This window comes from Geotrypetes seraphini, chromosome 4, assembly GCF_902459505.1.
Source record: "Geotrypetes seraphini chromosome 4, aGeoSer1.1, whole genome shotgun sequence".
In the NCBI taxonomy this organism is placed as follows: domain Eukaryota; kingdom Metazoa; phylum Chordata; class Amphibia; order Gymnophiona; family Dermophiidae; genus Geotrypetes; species Geotrypetes seraphini.
The window spans coordinates 45420471-45440941 of NC_047087.1; the positions used below are offsets into that span (position 1 = coordinate 45420471).

Here is a 20471-nt window from a genome sequence, read left to right on the forward strand (position 1 = left end):
TTGAAGTAGGCAGGTTAGGGAAACTGCCCTGCAAAATTTATTCCCAGTGAAAGGTAACCTAAAAGGGACCCGATTATACTTGCCTAGTTCTAATGTAGGGAATGCTAAAAGCAAGAACTACAAGGACCAGCATGCACCAGGCAGGTGATAGCAAAACCCACAAAGGGATTAGCTCCTGCAATCAGCTCTGCTGGGGGCAGGGTTAATGAGCAGGGAAGCTATCCAGGCTCATTAGCAAAGCACCAGAGGACCACAGGTGTTGTGAGGGGCAATCAGCCCATGATAGAGAAAAAAGGTGTGTTCTCTAAGCAGAGGAAGAGGCAGCCACAAGCTTACAGGATATCTGAATCTTTGAAGAGAAGCAGACCTGTGCTAGCAAGGATTCAGAGGACAGAAGCCAGCATTCCCCACAGAAAGCAAGGAGTAAACCTCAGGTCTGAAACTTCTAATCATTCTTCTGAAGGTAATGATGAATTTGATACAAAATGCCAGAAGAAATGCTTGTAAATGATGTTGAAATGGAACCTGAAGAGTCATGCTTGTTTGAGAGCATGATTACAGAGTAAAGATTGGGGAAAGTAAAAATGCTATTTCTGATAAGGTGGTGTTGCCTCACAAGACTAAGAATATCAGAAGAGTTAAGAAGTACTGCCTCTGATTGAATTAAGAATACCAGAAGGATCAGGAATTACTGCTTCTGATGTAATTAAGGGTAGCAGAAGAGTTAAGAATCACTGCTTCTGAATTTTCATAATCACAGGAGAACTGTGGGGAACCTGTCCAAGTAGTGCAAGCAGGTTGCAAGTTCCAGGACTTGAAATTGAAAACTTATTTTTGTGTTTTGCTTGAACTTTAGTAATGAATAAAGCATGGTGGGCTAACAGGCTGTTTAGCCACCAATGAGATTGTTTTTGTGTCTATGTTTTTGGAATTGCACTACAATATAAGATCAGAAAATAAAGTCATCTTAAAATTCACACTAAACACCTGTACTGGACCTTTTATTTTGATGCAGACACCCCTCTACCCCTCCATGTCTCATTCAACCGCTCGGCTGAGGCTTGGATCACCCAGGTCAGGGCTCGGGCTACTCCAGTCCAGGTCTTATTCGATCACATAGCACAAGTCCCCACACTCCTGTTGGGGGGGAACCCTCCACTACACTGGAAAACTCCCAACCACCGAAAACTGAAAGGAAAATGGGAGTTGTCAGTGTACAGTTCCCCCACCCCTCCCCCAATGGGAGCGCCAGTACTTCTACATGTACTGGGGGTTTCCCCCATACCCTCCTCACAGCACTACCAGTAAGGCTTTAAAGCAGCAGGAACGGCGGCATGTATATGTCCTGCATGCAATTGTCAGCGCACCTTTGTCGGAGCGCTTTTGTCCTGTGCTCAATTATTACGGAACCATTAATAGGCACCATAACCTTAGGTGCGCCATATTTATGTCAAGGTTTTCTTGACCTAAATAATGGCACCTAAGTCCAAAACAGGCCCCTATATGTAATAAAAACCCATGATCCACCCCCTAACCATACCTACTTCCTTGTAGGCACTTACCTGAAAGTGGTAGGCACTTACCAAGTTAGGCACCTACCATCCAATTAAGAGCAATTAATAGCAATTACGAGCTGTTAATTGCCAATTATAGGCACCAATTAACAGACCCAAAACCCAGTTGCAGGTTTGTTATAGTGGGGAGGTATGTGGAATCTTCCCACCCCTGTGATGTCCAGGGAAGGAGACAGGATTTATTCAGGGTATCTCTGGTGACATCCAGAAGCCTGCACGTCTAACTGTAGCAGGAAGGAGGACAAAAGAACTATCTAATGCCTGATAACATCCTTGCTGAAGAGCCACGGTGTCTATCACCTAAATACCAAGGAGCCTATAAGTGACTACTAACTAATTGTACAGCGCTGCGTACGCCTAGTAGTAGTAGTGATAACAGTTAACATCTGCTTTAGTGAATTGTGCAAGCCAAGCTAAGTCCTCACTACACTGGTGATCTGGTTTGAGTAACAAGGTAAATAAGGAGAAGCTATTTGTAATTTTTGTGCTTGATTGGAGGAGATGAGAAAGCTACTGTATATAGTTGATCATGTGTTTTCAGAAGTTTGAAGCTAAACCATTATCAGATAAAGAGTAGTAAAGTTCTGGTTTTCAGCAAAAAGAAGTGGTGTAGTCTCCATCATTGTGTGGAATGTGAAGTCTGGTGCTCAGCCTCCTAGGTAAATCCTAGTCCCACCCTGATCTCAACCAATAAATAATAGTGTGCACTTCCAGTTGTCCATCAGTTCCAGGCATAGTCTAGGCAGCTACCTAGACCTTAATTAGGGGGGGTGTTACATAAAATTTCTAGTCTGCCCTAAAAGTTAGGGCTCCTTTTACTAAGGTGCGCTAGCATTTTTAGCACACGCTACGCTCCAAAAACTAACGCCAACTCAATGGAGGCGTTAGCGTCTAGCGCATATGGCATTGCAGCACGCGCTAAGTGCATGTTAAAACCGCTAGTGCAGCTTAGTAAAAGGAGCCCTAAGACTTTAAAATAAATGTACAATATGAACCTCATTAAAACAATATAAAAATTATATGTAACATCAAATTTATAAGAAAATGATTAAAATTATGTTATCATAAAAAACTTCACTATTCTATATAAAAATTATCTTATATAGAAAACAGCATAAGAAATAAGTCAAATGCAAAATGCTGATATTGAAGGCAAAGAGAGATTTTGAAAAGAAGATTGTGCTGGAGGCAAAAACATAGGGCTCCTTTTACAAAGGTGCGCTAAGCATTTTAGTGCGCGCTAAATGCTAACGCGTGCATGTTAGTCCTATGGATGCGTTAGTGGTTAGCACACGCTAAAATGCATAGCGCATCTTAGTAAAACAGGGGGTTAGTAAAAGCTTTTTTTAAGTATATAAGAAGCAAAAAGCTGGTAAAAGAATCAGTTGGATTGCTAGATGTCCAAAGGATAAAAGGGGCCTTCAGGGAAAACAAGGCCATATCCGAGAGCTTTAAATACATTTTTTGCTTCAGTCTTCAACAAGGAAGGTGTGGAGGAGATGCTAGAGGTATTCAATGCTAGACTCAGATATGGTGACTAGGTTACCCATTTCAGAAGGGAGACTTTTTGGGCAGTTCTGGATTTCTGCCAACCTCATCCTGGTGCATTATGGGACCAGCAGCACTGATTTCAATGGATAGAATCATGGATTAGAAATACTTATAGACGTAGTGAGGGTGAGAGGCACCCTGGTGGTGGCATCCCTCCCCATCCCCTCACTCCTTTCCAGACCCCACTCCCTGCCAGGCACTTGCCCCCCTTCCCTTCCTCCAAACCTCTAGTTGTTCACCGCCACAACCAAAAACTTCAACGTGCTCCTCGTGACCATGTCCTCTTCCTCTGACATCACTTCCTATGCATGGCACCCGGAAGTGACATCAGCGGTCGTAAGGAGCACATGAAGTTGTTATTAGTGGCAGTGAAGTAGAGGTATGGGGGAAGGGAAGGGGGAAGCACGTGCGGTGTGGGGAGGAGTGGGAAGAGGCAGGGGGCAGAGAGGAGGAGGGGTGCAGGTACCCCCACCATGATAGTGCCCGGGGTGGACCACTCCATGCTCCCCCCCTTACTACGCCACTGCAAATACTACACTGCTATGGGATGCAATTTTAAAACCAGGACTGGTGAAAAAGTCTCCCTTCTGCTATAGGTAACCTAGTTATTCTAGAGTCAGAGAAGCTGAAACAAATCTCTGTAAACCTGAAAGATGTAATAGGGCAATTTGACAAATCGAAGAGTAGCCACACAGTCACTTTCAAGTGCAACCAGCAGCATCAGACACACTCATGTATTTATGTCTGCTCCAGGGAAATTCAGTAAATGGGACCCGAGGTTAGGCACTGGTATGATCCATGTTATGCTAGGACACACTGCGTGGAATGACCTTTACAAAATACTAGCTTCGCTCACATCTCATGCCCAAAATATGAGTTTAAAACCGAGTTTAAAAAGACAAAATTACTCATAAAGAATTCTACTAAGATAAGTCGATTGTTGAAAGAAACTGGATATTACTTATTTAATTTGAAATTATTTATTTATTTAAAATAGAGTATTAAGCACTGAGCACTTTAAAAGTTAAGTAAGAAATAGCAAAAGTATAATGTAAAAAATAGCAAAAAGAGTACAAAATTTATATTGAGCCTATGACGATATTTCCATGTAAACCTCACCGCCGTGAAAGTTTATTGATGCAGTAGAGTCGTGGGGCTGAGGCTCAGAAGAAGAAAAAAAGAACAAAATAACTATTATAATTTGTTGAAGAGGTGATGATTGCTTAGAGGGGTTTGTTGTTGTTTTTTTTTCCAAGATTGATGAATTATTGGCTCTAAGTGAAGAAGAAATTGATTCAAATTACTTCATTTTTGAAGCAAATATGAGTGTGAGCATTTTTACCTCCCAAAAGCTTGTATAAATACTGGTGCCAAACTAATAGCAGTTAGGTGAGTAGATTGCCGAGAGAGATAAGGAAAATGTTTGAGTATCTGATTCTATTCAATGTATTGTAAACTGCTTTGGGTGAATCTCTTCATGAAAATAAGGCTGATAAATCTGAATAAAAAAAAATAAATAGCATGATATTATTCTATAACTGCGCCTAAATCCCAGGAACTTGCCATGCCCACATCTCCTTTGGAGTTGCATGCCATAAAATTTAGTTGTGCTTGTTATAAAAATAGAGTATAGGGCATATCTGTGCATAACACCGACTGACTACCGATTTTAACACCAAGTACTGACCATCGGTGCCTGCTTTTCTCGATAAATTTCTCACTCCTTATGCTCCCCCTAGGTTACTTAGGGCTCCTTTTACTAAGCTGCGGTAGCATTTTTAGCGCGCACTGCAGATTAGCATGCGCTAACCCCCGTGCTACGTGGAAAAAACTAATGCCAGTTCAATGGAGCGTGCGCGGCATTGTAGCGTGCGCTAAGCATGCGCTAAAACCGCTAGCGCAGCTTCGCAAAAGGAGCCCTAAGATCGACAGACCAGCATCTCCTATCGGTGCCGTCTTTAAAAATAATTAATACGAGGTGCACCGACATTTTCATGGTCACTGCCCCACAAGCTTGGAATCTTCTATATCGGTGAAGAGACTACGCTGGGAAGATTCAAAGGGATCCCTGAAGAGTTTTCTTTTCAGAGATGCTTTTGAGAATTGATCCACGAGTCATCTAATCTTTAGGCTGCAGAAGTCACTAGAATGAAATTTGCATCTCGGCCTTCAAGCAGTTCTTAAACCCTGCCCTAATGTGTTTAGCACTTTGTTTATGTACTTCTTTTCTATAATAATTTTGTAGTTCTATTCCTCCCTCCTTTATCTCAAGTAAGTCGTGTGAATGTCAATTATTTCATGTTGTTGGTTTACCCCTGATTTTATTATTGTGTGAAATGCTTAGAAAATTTATAAGTGCTGCATCAAATTTTTAATAAAAACTTGGAAAACTTTACGGGAGGATCTGCAGTCCGCACCCAAATTTGCATGCCCAACTTTGGATAGCCTCTACAGTTTCGGACAAAATCTCCCCCCACCCCTTTTACAAAGCCATGCTAGTGGCTGCGGTGTGGCAAAAGCCCCGAAACCCTTTAAATCCCCATGAGCTTTGGGGCACTTACCAAAATTTCAAGTTTATTCAATCTTTTGATGGATCGCCTATAACAATTTCTAAGCGATGTACATAATATAATAAAAAGAGATAAGAAACTTAACATAATAATTATATTAACATAACATAAAAACATTTAAAACGTACTTGAGGGGAAAGGGAAAAATAAAAAGTTACAATTGCGGGTTTTGTAAGAAAAAAGGGGGGGGCATGTGAAAATCCACCTCTCCTTCCAACTTTGGTCCAGGAATTGCCTATTTTAAGCAGGTATAAAACTGCATTAAAGATCTCTCTGTATATTTATATGTGAGAATGATGGCAAACTTTGCATAACACCCTTTTCTATATAAGACTGATCTCAGAATTTAGGGTGAACCAAGTGAACCCCACATACATTAAATTATTTGTATTGGTTTACAGGTTTCCCAATTCTACCCTATCTATAGGTCTAATTTATGTAATATAGAACTGGAAGTTCAGAAGAAATCCAACTGGGAATAAAAAGAAATAACAATCATAATTTTACAATGTCCTGTGTCTCCAAGGGTCCAGGGAAATGGTTAATGTCACACTCTAATGAAAACTTTCTATACATTGAAGAGGATGAGAAGCTGACTTAAAAAAAAAAAAAAGTGCAACACATAGCATTAATGAGAGAGGAAAATGAAAGCTACATTTGGTCCAGCAATGCACTCCAATTAGCAGCATTCAGCTAAAGTGAATTTCACAGTATTTAACTATGCAGTTAAAGATTATGGTAAAACAAGCCATGGAGTGAGGTCGCTGAGCAACTACCACATGTCGAGGGTGGTAGATGGCACTCCACTTCACCTTATCTTCCCTTTTAGTTTAAATATTATGCCACATACTCATTAATACCAGGCCAATAAAATCATCTCAGCAATCTGGTTAGAGTCTTTTGTCTACCCAGATGGCCTGCAATGTTAATGTGTGACAATTTTAACAGTGAACTAGGACTGTTTTATGGAACCAACATTTGTTTCACTGCTTTTTTTTCTTTTTTTTCTCTCTCGAAATTTTGACACAGATGGTACAAATTATTCAAAAAACAGAAATGTTCATTTAGAAGGCTTAAATGTGTGACTTTCCTCTGGCCATGAGAATCATTTATATCTGTAGTTTAGTCACAAATCTTCTACACAGTAAATCTCTGTGCTATATTTCATACATAATGCTTGACAGTTTTATTTCAGTTTTGTTATTATTATTGTTTGACAAATACTCTTATCATTTTTCTGTTTCTTGCCAATATACTTTTATACCCATCTTAATTGACTCCTGAATTATCGGCACCGTGGTCTGCTGCCAAATAAATTATTGTGATGTCATATTGGCTCACCATTCCAGTGATTCCATTCAGTTCTTGGCAGGTGTGCTTGCAATACCTCCATACACGGTGACAGTATTCCTCCTTAGACATGGCCACCTGGGGGGTAATTTTGCAACTGCCTACATGGCTAAAAAATATACACATAATTTTCTCTGTGCAGTTTTTACCAGAATTTCAGAGAGAAAGTACATGTGTGCCTGTACTTTAGAGTTAATTTATACGTAGGTGCTCAGATTTCCAAAGCATGTGTGTAAATAAAAGAAATCCCAGGAACCCCACCCACACTGGGCATGGAATTTCATAAACTTCCACTGTTTTGTACACAAAAACACTTTTAATCGAAAACTGGCATTCTTAGGCCACTTCCTGTGCAAGGGTTTCTCAGCCCCTTGAGTCACAGCACCAAACACTGAAATGCATAACCTTTAAAACTTAAGCAACAGGAGCCTGAGAAAATGATAAAGACAGTAGAGAATAATCCTGGAAGATATTTCCTATTAAGGTTAACCTATCCACTAGACAGACTAACCATCCATCTAGGATGGCACCAGCGTAGCAGGCAACAATACTGGAAAATCCGGTGGCATTATCGTATGATATGGTGTTATTTGGTACATCAATGAGAACTAAGAGTCAAATATCTTCTAATAATAAACTTTTGCTCATTATGACAGTGGTTGCCATACAGCAAATTATGAAAAACTGGAAAAATTGGGATCAGCAGAATTATAATTTTTAGTGGAATTTGTTATGTCAAATCTTTAAAATGGAGCTGGTAATAGCCCTAAATTTCTTAAAATGCCAAACACATGACAACCAGGGTACATGCAACATAATAAATAGCAGGTAATAGCCCTATTTTATGAAATTTAGGGATATTTGGGAGCCATTAACAAAATATTGTACAGAATGAATATTATTTTTTTCCTTTATTCATACACTTCCAGGGTGGGGAGGGGGGGGTGGGGATACTTTATGTTTCTTATGCTTAAGAACAATGTTGGGTATAAGGAGGGGAGGAATATTTGATGTAAATTAGACTTTGATGGAATATTAAGTGATGTTAAAGTATAAAGTGATTGCATCTTATATTGCACGTATTGAAAGTTTTAAAAATGAATAAAGAATTTTTTTTTTTTATAAACCCAAAACACCAATATTAAACAGGAATCAGCCCAGCTGTTGCAGAGGCTTTGAACACCATCTCAAACCGGCTGCATTCCAGCCCATCCAAAACAGTAAGTAAAGAGTGGGTAGGACATAGAAGGAATTGATCAGTGGCGTGCGGTCAGGGCCTTCAAGGGATTCAGAGAAGACCCTGACCACGGGCTGCCGGCAGCTCCTCCACCTCATGTCTGGCTGAGGGCTCCCGGCAGTTCTTCCTCCTTCCTTCTGGCTGGGCTGTGAGCTAGGGCCGTCAAGGATTTTCGGTTTGCTTTTTGCTGTTTGGTTGTGCAGGCTGCCTGCTCAATCAATCAAACCGCATCAAGCGAAACAGACATGGTTGGAGGGCTGGAGATTCAATGAGACCCACCGAAGGACCTGGTAGCACTACTCTGAATTTGATTGCCTGCTCATCCAATTGACAGTTTGATTGCCTGCTCAACCAGTTGACAGTTGCCTGCTCAACCAATCAAATTGTATTAAGCAAAAAGGCTATGCTATCCGGGCTTTCGGAGACTGTCATTGAATCTGCAGCCCAAAGCCAATTCAAGAGATAATGGCACCCCGCCCTGCCCCACCCCCCAGGCAGTTCCCTCCTCCCTCCTCTGATATAAATAGGGAGGAAGTGGGATGAGAATCTGCCAATTTCATCCTGAAGAAGTGTAGAGGTCCAGACATCATTTGAGCCTGCCTGCTGTGATGGCCCACCCTCTGACTCCTCTACTTTTCACTTCTTCTCAGTACCACAGTGCTATTGTGGCCCACTGCCCTCTCCAATGCCTACTTCTTCCTCACTGTGGCCCACCTCCCAACTTGTCTGCCTCCTGCTGCCTCACAGAAGCTCACTTATCTACCCCCCTGCTGCCTACCGCAACCCATCACCGACTGCTCTCCACTGCCTCCTGCCACTCAGTCTTACTCTCAGCCACACTCCTGAGCCATGGCCTGACGCAGCTTCACTTTTCTGTGGCACTCCTCCAGCACTCAAAAGGAGATGCTGAAAAAAAGGGCAAATGGGATACATGGAGAGAAGCTGAAGAGGAGGGCAGATAGAAGGGGATACTGGAGACAGATGGAAGGGGAGGTAAAAGGATATGCTGGACAAGAGAGAAGGTGGAACGGGACATTGAGAGGGCTGAACATGGAGAAAGATGGAAAACTGAGGATGGAAAATGAATGGGAGATCAAGGGAACTGGAGAGGGCATTTGACAGGGGAGATTAGAGAAAGATGCTAGGGAGGAGGCAGGGTAGAAGGGGAGATGATAGAGAAGAGGTTGGGATGGAGAGATTAGGGGAGATGGTGGACAGGGTAGAAAGATAGATGGGAGTAAGTACTGGATATGGAGAAAAGTGGAAGAGAAGATTGGGGGATTATGTAGGACATGGAAAAGATGGGAAACTGGGTGGGGATGTGTGCAGGAAAGAAGAAAGAAGGGAGACTGTGGAAGATGCTGGACAAGAAAGAAGGTAGAAAGGGAGATCAAGGGGATTGCTGGATATGATAGAAATTAGATGGGAGGATGTTCTGGACATGGAGGACAGTGGAAGAGAAGATTGGGGAGAGGCTAGACAGAAAGGGGAAGGTGGAAGAGAAAATCAGAGAAATGACTGGGCATGAAGTAAAGGAAGACAGGAGATATGCCTGATATGAATGGAGAGGAAGGAGAGGGGACATGTTTGACATAGATCATGGAGATAAATGGAGAGGTAGATAGAAGCAATAAAAGGACTTGAAGACTGGAAGATGAGAAGCAGGGATGGCAGACAAATAAACCAGTGAAAGCTAAGCATGAAAATTAATGTTTGAGGAGAGGAAATGAAGAAAAAATGAGGACAGAAAAGAAATAAGCCCTAGTCCCGGGATTCACCAGCAGTTTCACTTCCGTCCCTCCCATCCCTTCTGCAGCAGAACCTCTGAGAGAGCATCCTTCCTCCCCCCTCGAGCACCTGCCATGCAGCTGAATTCCCATCCTTCCCTCCCTCCCATTGGAACCCAGCCGCGAGCCCTACTTAGCTGCCTAAGCAGCATCGGGATAGCAGCACTCTAACAGGCTGCTTCGGCCTTGTCCGCCCGTGAACTCTGCCACGATGATGTCATCAGTAACGCAGCAGAGTTCAAGGGCGGACAAGGCCGAAGCAGCCTGTTAGAGTGCTGCCAGCCCGACGCTGCTTAGGGAGCTAAGTAGGACTTTTAGTTGGGTTCCGAAGCGAGGGAGGGAAGGATGGGGATTCGGCTACGTGGCGGGTGCGAGTGCTCAGGGGGGGAGGGGGTGCTCGCTCAAGAGTTATGCTGCACAAGAGTTGAGAGGGAGGGAAGGGAAGCTGGGCAAGGGTCCTGCTGCACAAGGGATGGGAGGGAGGGGAGGAAAGATGCTGCACATGTGGGGGAGAGAAAGGAAAGAAGAAGAATTGGGGTGAAGGAGAGGAAGGGAGACAAAAATGAGATCTAGTGCCTTTTTTGGGCCTAAAATTAATATAAGACACTGTCTTATTTTCGGGGAACACAGTAACACTAGCACCACAAACAGACATACTGTAGCTCTCATGCATGAACTGAGCATGCTCATGTTGCTTTGTTGGCACCACTAATTGTTATGCCTCAGAAAATCAAGAGGGGCTTGGCAGTCCCAACCTATCACCTCCCAGTGAAAGATGATGTGATGGACCCACCAAGCCTCTCTTGTTGTTTTCTCTGGGAGTGAGAGATCATTTTTGCTCTTCTGGGGGTGTTAATATGTTGAGATTTTAACTGGTTCTGTTTCATGTGTTAAGGAAATCTTCATGGATGTCGAAGACAGCTGTACCATCAGTTCAGCCCAAAGCCACAGGATTTGTAGTCTTGTTAATTGGTTCTGTTTCCAGTGTTAAGGACATTTTTCATGGATGATTCAGACAACCGTACCATGTGTTTGGCTCATAGTGACAATGGCTTTACATTGTCTGTCTATTGTCGCTCCTATTTGAGTATGACCTGAAGAAGGAATCAGCAACAAGGAAAAGCTTGTTTCATTTTGTTGCATGCACCCTGGTTGTCATGAGTTTGCTGCTCTCTGCTTTTGGCTCTTGTTTATGGGTCCACCATAACTTGCTGCTTCAGCCTCAAAATAGCACAATGTCTGTATTGCTCATAGTAATTTTGTGATGGAATCTTCAGTTCTACACCACATAATGTCAGTCTGTTTATAACTCTGAAGATAGATTTTTGGATAGGTGGTTATGATACAGAACTCAAGTTTCTTCACATCAATAAATGTCAAAAGGAAAAATAGAAAACACTTTAGGCGATTCTCAGAAAGAGATCCAGATGTGACATCATTCAGCACAGTAACCTTGATTAAGGGTATATGTATTGCACTAATGTTTAGCATAGGAGTATCTAACCTTGGTCCTTGACAGCCTTAATCTAGTCAGGTTTTCAGGATTTTTCCAACGAATATGCATGAGATTATTTGCATGCACTGTCTCTATTGTATGCAAATAGATCTCAAACATATTCATCGTAGAAATCCTGGGAGCCAAAGTTGGTCACCCCTGGTTTAGCTCTTCAACTGAATCCCCTGCTATAAATGTCACCGCATGCCACTAGACTTGATTATGCATGGATGCTCAAAACCCTACTCTGACCATGCTGATTCTTATTTAGATATGCAGGCCTGAGTAGATTTTATGGGATAGTTCAACAGCAAATGTTATGAGAGGTTCAGCAAGTATAGCAGGGGGCAATAAAGGAGGGACATGCTGGACATATGGTTACATGCTAATAAGAAGGGGAAATACTGGATACCTTGTAGGGTAGGGAAAGAAAGAAAAGGGGAGATGCTGTATACCTCAGGAGAATAGAAAAGGGAAGGGAATGGGAGATGCGTCCCTTGAGAGGGAGAAAGAGAAGATGTTGATACCTCTGGGGGTAGGAAAGGGAAGATGAGATGCTGGGAAAATTAAGGATGTACAGAAGGGAAGAGAAGATGCTGGGCACCTTGGAATGAGGTTAGGGAAGGAAAGACTAGAGGCTGGACACCTGGAGAAGCTTAAGGAATGGAAAGGGAGATGCTAGAAAATTGGGGGTAGGGAAGGGTAAATTCTGGACAATTCAGGAGACAGAGGCTAGACAACTTGGGAAGTAAGAAATTTAAAAGGTCAGTATTTGGACTTAAATTTTTAATAATTCTGAAAATTCTTCAATGCACTCTCTTGACGTAGACATTGTTTTCCTGTCTTTAGGAGATCATTCTTTAATTTAATTATCTTTAGAAGGATCCATTCACAGACCCAATTCAAACCTGACAATTGATATTATAGATCTTGGAAACTGCTAATACAGTCTAATTTGATTAATGCCTTAATAGATTCTCCAGTGAATGTAAAAGCCCTTCCATTTGATTTGATAGTAGATAGGTGGTAGCAATACCTGGAGGCTGCTCCTTTGAAATCTTTTCGTTGACTTCTCCATGACTGCTTCTGTGTATTCTGAGTGCTTAGATACCCACAAGACTCATGTCACTGACTAGAGCATGAATGGAGGACATTTGTGAGCATAACAGAGAAAATCTTGCATTGCTAATTTGATTCAAGAAAATGAACAGGTAAACGATCCACAAAATCCAGGGTAGGAGATGCAAAAGCAAATCTGTAGAGAATCAGAAAGCTCTATCGCTTCACAGAATTTTATTAACCATATAGATTAAAAATATAAACATAAAATGATAAATACTGTACATAAATAATTAAAAGCCCAACATGGGAAGAGAAAAAAAAGCACAGGCTATTGCTGCTGGTACTGTTGAAGTCAATGATAGTATGTGACAACAACTTTTGGATGGTGCAGCTCCTGATTCAGGCCTTTATAGGGTGAAATATGGACATGTCAGACTTTTAATTATTTATGTACTTTTCATTTCATGTATGTATTTTTAATTTATGTGGTGAATAAAATTCTGTGAAGCAGTAGAGCATTCTGATTCTCTACAAATCTGCTTTTGCAACCTCAATTTCATGACATAGAGGGGAAATTTATAATAGAGCACTATGAACAATTTTCAAATGCGCATGCTTTTTTATTTTATCAAGGCTATTTAAGAATGATATACCCCTCCTTTACAAAGCCGCGCTAGTGTTTTTAGCGCCAGCCACCGCGGTAACGGCCCCAACTCTCATAGAATTCCTATGAGCCTCTGAGCTGTTACCGCCGGCGCTAAAAACGCTAGTGCGGCTTATAAAGGAGAGGGATAAAAATTAGAACCAGAGAATGCATTTTGGATTTTAAGACAAGATATCTCTTTTTAACCTAGTCTCATTTACTATACCACCAAAAACTGTACAAACAGCTTAGAGGTATACAGCCTAATACAGTAGGAAAAGAATGCCATTATTATGGACAGAAAAGATAAGACAGATTGCCATACATCCAGGAGGTAAAGACACATGAAAGCAAGTGAGAAGTTGGTAGAAATCAGTAAAAGGAAGGGGATATAGGGAAGAGGGAAATGGAGAATTCTGCAGGACTTTATCAACTGCACAAAAAAGCCTTGCATTGTCAGGGTCAAAAGGCCTGGGAGAAGAGCCAGGTCTTTATTTCCACCCTGAATTCTCTGAGAGGTCAGACAAAGGAGCTGGAGTGGTAGATTTTTCCATGTAAATGGGGCAGTGAAACAAAAGGCTTGCTGTCTGATAGCTTCAAGGTGTTCCTGCCAGTGATCACTGAGAGGCCATGATAAACAGACAGTGGAGTATGGAATTGTTGACTGATTAGTCTGAAGCCTTGAGACGAAGAGCTTTGAATGTAAAAAGTAAAATCTTATAGGTAATTGTGTACTTAACTGGTAACAAATGGTGAGACTTTAACAAAGATGTGACTTTATCATACCGGCCTACCTTGCAGAGAAGCCTGATAGGCATATTCTGAAGGGTTTATAATTTTTCTATTGTATAATCTGGTAAACCTGGATAGATAATATTACAGTAGTTGAACTTAAATACGAAAATGGACAAGATCAATGAGCGATAAGTATCAGTCAAAAGACTTTATTGATCATGTTGGATGACTGATCTCCTGAAACTGTTGAAGATATAGAAAAATCCTCCTGAGCTAAGTTTGCTTTTATAATTTAATTAATTTTTGAATGCATGAACTTATTTGAACTATAGAAATGAAAAGAACTTATTTTGAACAGATGGGAAATTGGGGGATGATGCCATATAGAATTTATTGACTCAGGGCTTGTTTAGAAAATCGGGGCCTAGATTCTATAAATGGCGAATAAAAAAATTGCTGCCCCAAAAAGCACTGAGTGCTATTCTATAAATGGTGCTCACATTATCAAAAGCCATGCCTAGATGTGGCCATTTACACCAACTGAAACGTGGTGCAAATCCTCACACCTATATTAGGCGTGGATCCCCCCTTATTCTATATCTGGATACATAATTGGCATGAATACCCCTGATCTACCCATGACCCTCCTATTGCCAGGCCCCGTTTTGGAGCCATGAGTAGAATTTAGGTGTGAATCCTGTGCCTAAATTTATGCGTGTACATTTTTAATTAAATCCAATTAGCACCAATAATTGCTAGTTGGCTCAATTGTTCACCCAAATTGGGCATATGCCCACATTTGTGCACACAATTTTTAGTGCTTTTTATAGAATTTGGTGGCTGTTTTATGAAATAACAAACTATCATGTAATAATTCTTTCAGGTCCATATGATGTGGAGAATCAATCACTCTTATCCAAATAACACCTCACCAGAAGCAGTCATTTAATAAATCAATGGACTTCAGCGGCTAAACTCAGGTAAATAACTAATAGTCATGAAGGGACATTTAGGACTCTAGTGTTTTTAGAGCACACACCAGATTAGCACGTGCTAGCTGAAAAACTACCACCTGCTCAAGAGGAGGCAGTAGCAGCTAGCGCGCATGCATTTTAGCGCACTATTCCACGCGTTAAGGCCCTAATGTGCCTTTGTAAAAGGAGCCCATTAGCTTAATTCTTCATTAGTCCTTATGAACCTTTTAAAAATAATATTTAATTTTCATAATTTCCATTCCTTGATACAGCATAGTGGTGAAATGTGACATTATGTTGGAAGTTCCCATTGCAATCCATTGGATTTAAGATGTGTATTTTGAGTAATATACAAAATATAGAAACTATGATAATTGAATATTATATTTAAAAGACATAAGTTTATAAGGACTAATGATGAATTTTGTTAAATGCCTCCTCATGGTTATTATTTACCTAAGGTTAGCCACTGAAGTCCATAGATTTATTAAATGACTGTTTTTGGTGAGGTACTCATCTTAAATTCAATAGATTGCAATGGGAACTTCCAACATAATATCACGTGTCGCCACTATGCTGTATCAAGGAATGTTCTCTGTAGTAATAACACAAGATTAAATCTATTCTATTTTTTAAAAAAGAAACTCAAAACATTCACCAAGTCCAGATATATTTTAAGATTAATAGAACACAAATCTAGAATATCAACTATAAATCTCTTGGCTCTACTTGTTTAACACTAGTTAGAGAAGAGTCATTTGATTACTAATATTAAATAAGAACATAAGAAGTTGCCTCCGCTGAGGCAGACCAGAGGTCCATCTCGCCCAGCGGTCCGCTCCCACGGCGGCCCATCAGGCCCACTGCCTGAGCAGTGGTCCCTGCCTATTTCTATAACTTACCTCTTACTCCTATTCCTATAACCTACCTCTACTCCTATCTGTATTCCTCAATCCCTTTGTCCTCTAGGAACCAATCTAAACCTTCTTTGAAGCCCTTTGAAGCCCTGCCTATCACAGCTTCCGGAAGTGCGTTCCATGTATCCACCACCCTCTGGGTGAAAAATAACTTCCTAGCATTTGTTCTAAACCTGTCCCCTTTCAATTTCCCCAAGTGCCCCTTGTACTTGTGGTTCCCCATAATTTGAAAAATCTGTCCCTGTCTACTTTTTCTATGCCTTTCAGGATCTTGAAGGTTTCTATCATGTCTCCCCTAAGTCTCCGCTTCTCCAGGGAGAACAGCCCCAGTTTTTTCAATCTGTCAGTATATGGGAGGTTTTCCATACCCTTTATTAGCTTGTTTGCTCTTCTCTGGACTCCCTCAAGTACTGCCATGTCCTTCTTGAGGTACGGCGACCAGAACTGGACACAGTATTCCAGATGCGGGCGCACCATTGCACGATACAGTGGCATGATGACTTCCTTCGTCCTGGTCGTGATACCCTTCTTAATGATACCCAACATTTTGTTTGCTTTCCTTGAGGCTGTGGCACACTGCACCGACGCCTTCAATGTTGTGTCTACCATCACTCCCAGGTCTCTTTCAAGGTTACTTACCCCTAGCGGTGATCCCCCATTTTGTAAGTGAACATCGGGTTCTTTTTCCCTACATGCATGACCTTGCATTTCCCTATGTTGAAGCTCATTTGCCACTTTTTGGCCCACTCTTCCAGTGTCGTCAGATCTTTTTGGAGATCTTCGCAGTCTTCCGTGGTTTTAACCCTGCTGTATAGTTTGGTGTCATCCGTAAATTTAATGACCTCACATTTTGTCCCCGCCTCCAGGTCATTAATAAATATATTGAAAGGAGCGGTCCCAGCACCGACCCCTGCGGAACTCCGCTCGTGACCCATTGCTAGTCTGAGTAATGGCCCTTTACTCCAACCCTCTGTTTTCTGTCTGCCAGCCAGTTTTTGATCCATCGGTGGACCTCCTCTTTCACCCCGTGGTTCCATAGCTTCTTGAGCAGTCTTTCGTGTGGTACCTTGTCGAAGGCTTTTTGAATTATAATAATTATTGTTCAGAATGAAGTTGGGTGGGAGGGTGTTAACTATGAAAGGTGGTTAAATTATCATGAGCAATATTAGATTTATCAACTGAATACAGTGTATCCTTTTGGCTTGAATGGGGAAATAGAGTGGGTGATGTTAGTATGAATGTGCGATGTGATTGGCTTCTTAGAATCAGCTGTTTGACTATTTAAATGATGAAAGAACAAGCCACCGCCATCTTTGTGATGAGTGTTCAATGAAGATGTCAGGTTTGCCTTTGAAGGTAGAGATATCCAGACCTGGTGAATATTTTGAGATTCTTTTTAAAAATAGAATAGATTTAATCATGTGTTGTTTTTTTAGTCTTTGTATGACAAAACAACAAACTAAAGAGAAACTGGAGAAAATATACAAATCAATCAGTTACTAAATCTCCAGAAGTAAATTTGCGCTGGTAGCATAAGTGCTCAAAACCTTAACCCCTTGTAGTCACTGAACATATTTTGAGTGAACTACAAAAGTACACATATAATGGGGGGAAACGCTTTAGAAGCTGTAGGGGCAAACGTTGCTCTGGAGCTATGAAGGGGAGCTTAAATTACTCATTAACTCCCCTCCAGTCATCTATCATAGGTGAAACAACCCCTTAATTGTGATGTAAAAGATAGTCCAAAATCAAAAGTCAAAAGCAAGCAACACTTATCTTTGCTTTAAAGTGGAGCAAAACTTCACAACGCGATGTTAGCTTATCTTCAGCTTCCTCACTGAATTAATATAAAACCAAGGATAGCCAACGTTTTATGACCTGCCGATCATTTCTTCAAGGCTCTTAAGTGTTAACTGATTGTTTTTTTTAGTCACCATTTATGGAATCTAGGCCCTGATTTTTTAAACCTACTGTGCATTTAACAAAATGCTAAACCAGTTCTAACCGATTTAGCTCACCACAGTCTTTTCCATGCTTCATAGCAGCCTCTGAATCTGCTCTGTAAATGTAGTAAAATGAGATCATTAATATTAAAACAAGCACTCCAGGCGATGCTCTGACATCACCTCGTGATGCACAAACTGAAGCACCAACTTTAGTGCCCCAAAACTACTGGCTGCTCTAGGGGTGCTGGTGCTGTTAAAAGCAAGTCTCAGGCACGTGTGCCCGGGGCTACAGCTGACACATTTCCATACTTCCCTGTCTGCTTATCATGGCCTCTTAATGATCACTGGTTGGTCCTTCCTGGCACCAGGCAGGCACACCTTGAAGCTGCCAGACAGCAAGCCTTTTATTTCACTGCCCCATTTACATGGAAAAATTTACCACTCCAGCTCCTTTGTCTGACCCCTCAACAAATTCAGGGTGGCAATAAAGGCCTGGCTCTTCTCCCAGGCCTTTTGACCCTGAGAACGGAAATTTTTTTTAAAACACTACAAAGCCTGGCTGATGTCACCGTCATATTTCTCAGTAAATTTATCCTCTATTTTTCAGATGCAAAGTGTATTACCAATGGAAAAAAGAAAAAAAAAACCATCTCAAAATAGCAAATGAAAAAGCCCGCGAGTGTTAAAAGCGCATCTCAGGCATGTGTATTAAAGGCACATCTTATGCACATTCGTTGAAAGCTGCTGATTGCACAGTTTGCGGGTAGTTCTCTACCCCCCTCCCTTCCCTCTCTATCCAATAGCATCGGCATGCCTATGATTGACATGTGCGTGCCTATGATGCAGCATTTCTTGGCACATGCACACATGTATGAGTATGGTTGTATGTTTACTGAGTACATTATATGTCTCTTTCCATGGACTATTCTGCACATGTGTCGGTCACTTTCTCCAGTGACTGATTTCCATGGACCTCCGTGAACCTCAAGGTTCTTTGGGTATCACTCGTCATTTTGAATTTGTTAAATTTACCGGCACTACAGCAACCCAAGGAATTTTAGCGGCGATGTTATGAGCATCGGGGCCCTAGTCCTGTGTGTGTAATTAAACTGTCCATCAAATGCACACCTGCACAGTGCATGCATATAAGTAAGTGCTCTATTATCAGCAGTTATACAAGCCATAGGCTTTTAGAAAAGTCCCTTTTCCACATGTAAAAGAGGCTCTTTACACATGGAAAAGCCTTTGGTATAAAGCTGAGTACATAGCTGCTAAAAAAAAAAAGGTCATAGCTTGCTAGTTTATTGGACCTTGTTGAGGCTATTTAATAGACTTTTTGAGCCAAAGTCTCTGGAATGTAGCTATGACTTGCTCTCAAGAGATCTGTGATAAATGTTCATAATTCCTTATCTATTAAATCTCTGTAATTAGACAGGACCTGGATGAATCTCAGGAGTTTGCCTTATTGGAAATAACAGTTTACCTTAAGAACAGTCTTTATCCACTTTTGTGGAAACAGATTCATCATCCTTGTCCTTGTTGCTGTCTCAGTAGACTAATGCAGTTTCTAAACTGGATCTGTGCCCTTCTGAACTCTTAAAATATTCATGTGTTGAGATTTTGGAACTATAGAGAGCAATTATCAACACTTCAAAGTCTGAAGGCTCTTTCCCATTTTGGTTGAAAGAAGCCATAGTTTTGCTGTTCTTGAAGAAACCGACACTGGATTCTTTGGTTCTAATTTTCAGCTTATCTTCATATTGCCTTATCGGGGTCGACTGATTGAGAAGGCAACGAGTTTACAACTGAACACCTACATGAATGACTTCCAGATATTTGGATGATAATCAGTTTAATTCTCACTTGCTACTAACTACTTCTACTACTGCTTATCATTTCTATAGTGCTAGTAGACATACCCAGTGCTGTAACTCAAAACATAGAAGAGATAGTCCCTGATCAAAAGAGCTTACAATCTTCTCAGCACAGACAAACTGGACAAAAAGGTGCATCTATACACAGTGCTCGGGCGGGAATGATAAGACAGATATTGGTGCTTAGCAGGTGGGTTGGAGTTTGGAATGGAAAGCATCTTCAAAGAAGTGGGCTTTGAGTCTGGATTTGAATACTGCCAGAGATGGTGCTTGACGTCAGGCAGTTTGTTCCAGGCATACGGTGCAGCAAAGTATAAGAGACAGTCTGGAGTTGGCACAGAGAAGTGAACAGATATGAGAAACTTAGCTGATGAGCAAAGTGTCTAGGAGAGTATGGGGAAAGAGGAGGGATGTGTGTGAATGCATGTGTAGGTTATTAGGAGTTTGAACTGTATGTGGAAATGGATAGGAAGCCAATTTAGTGACTTGAGGAGTGGGATAATGTGGGCATAGTGACACTGATGGAATAAGAGGCACGCAGCAGAGTTCTGAACCAATTGGAGCATAGGCGTCAGAACAGGGGGGGGGCCCACAGGGACTGTGGCCTCCCCAAAAATTGCCATCCCTGGTGGTCCGGAGGAGTAGCGGGCAGGAGCAAGCTTTACGCGCTCCTGCTCTGCTGCTAACCCAGGCGTTGTCGGCTGGTTTCTTCTGCTGCTGAGTGGCAATGAACAGGAGTGCACTTTGGCGCTCCTG

The 20471-nt window shown here is 41.5% G+C and overlaps 1 long non-coding RNA gene across 1 annotated transcript; it reads left to right on the top strand.

The window, feature by feature from the left end:
• The first annotated feature begins 329 nt into the window (after nt 1-329).
• LOC117359921 lies at nt 330-14743 on the top strand. The gene is made up of 3 exons (XR_004539325.1): nt 330-463; nt 8195-8265; nt 10965-14743. It is a non-coding gene; the product is annotated as an uncharacterized LOC117359921 (long non-coding RNA).
• Nucleotides 14744-20471: the final 5728 nt, after the last annotated feature.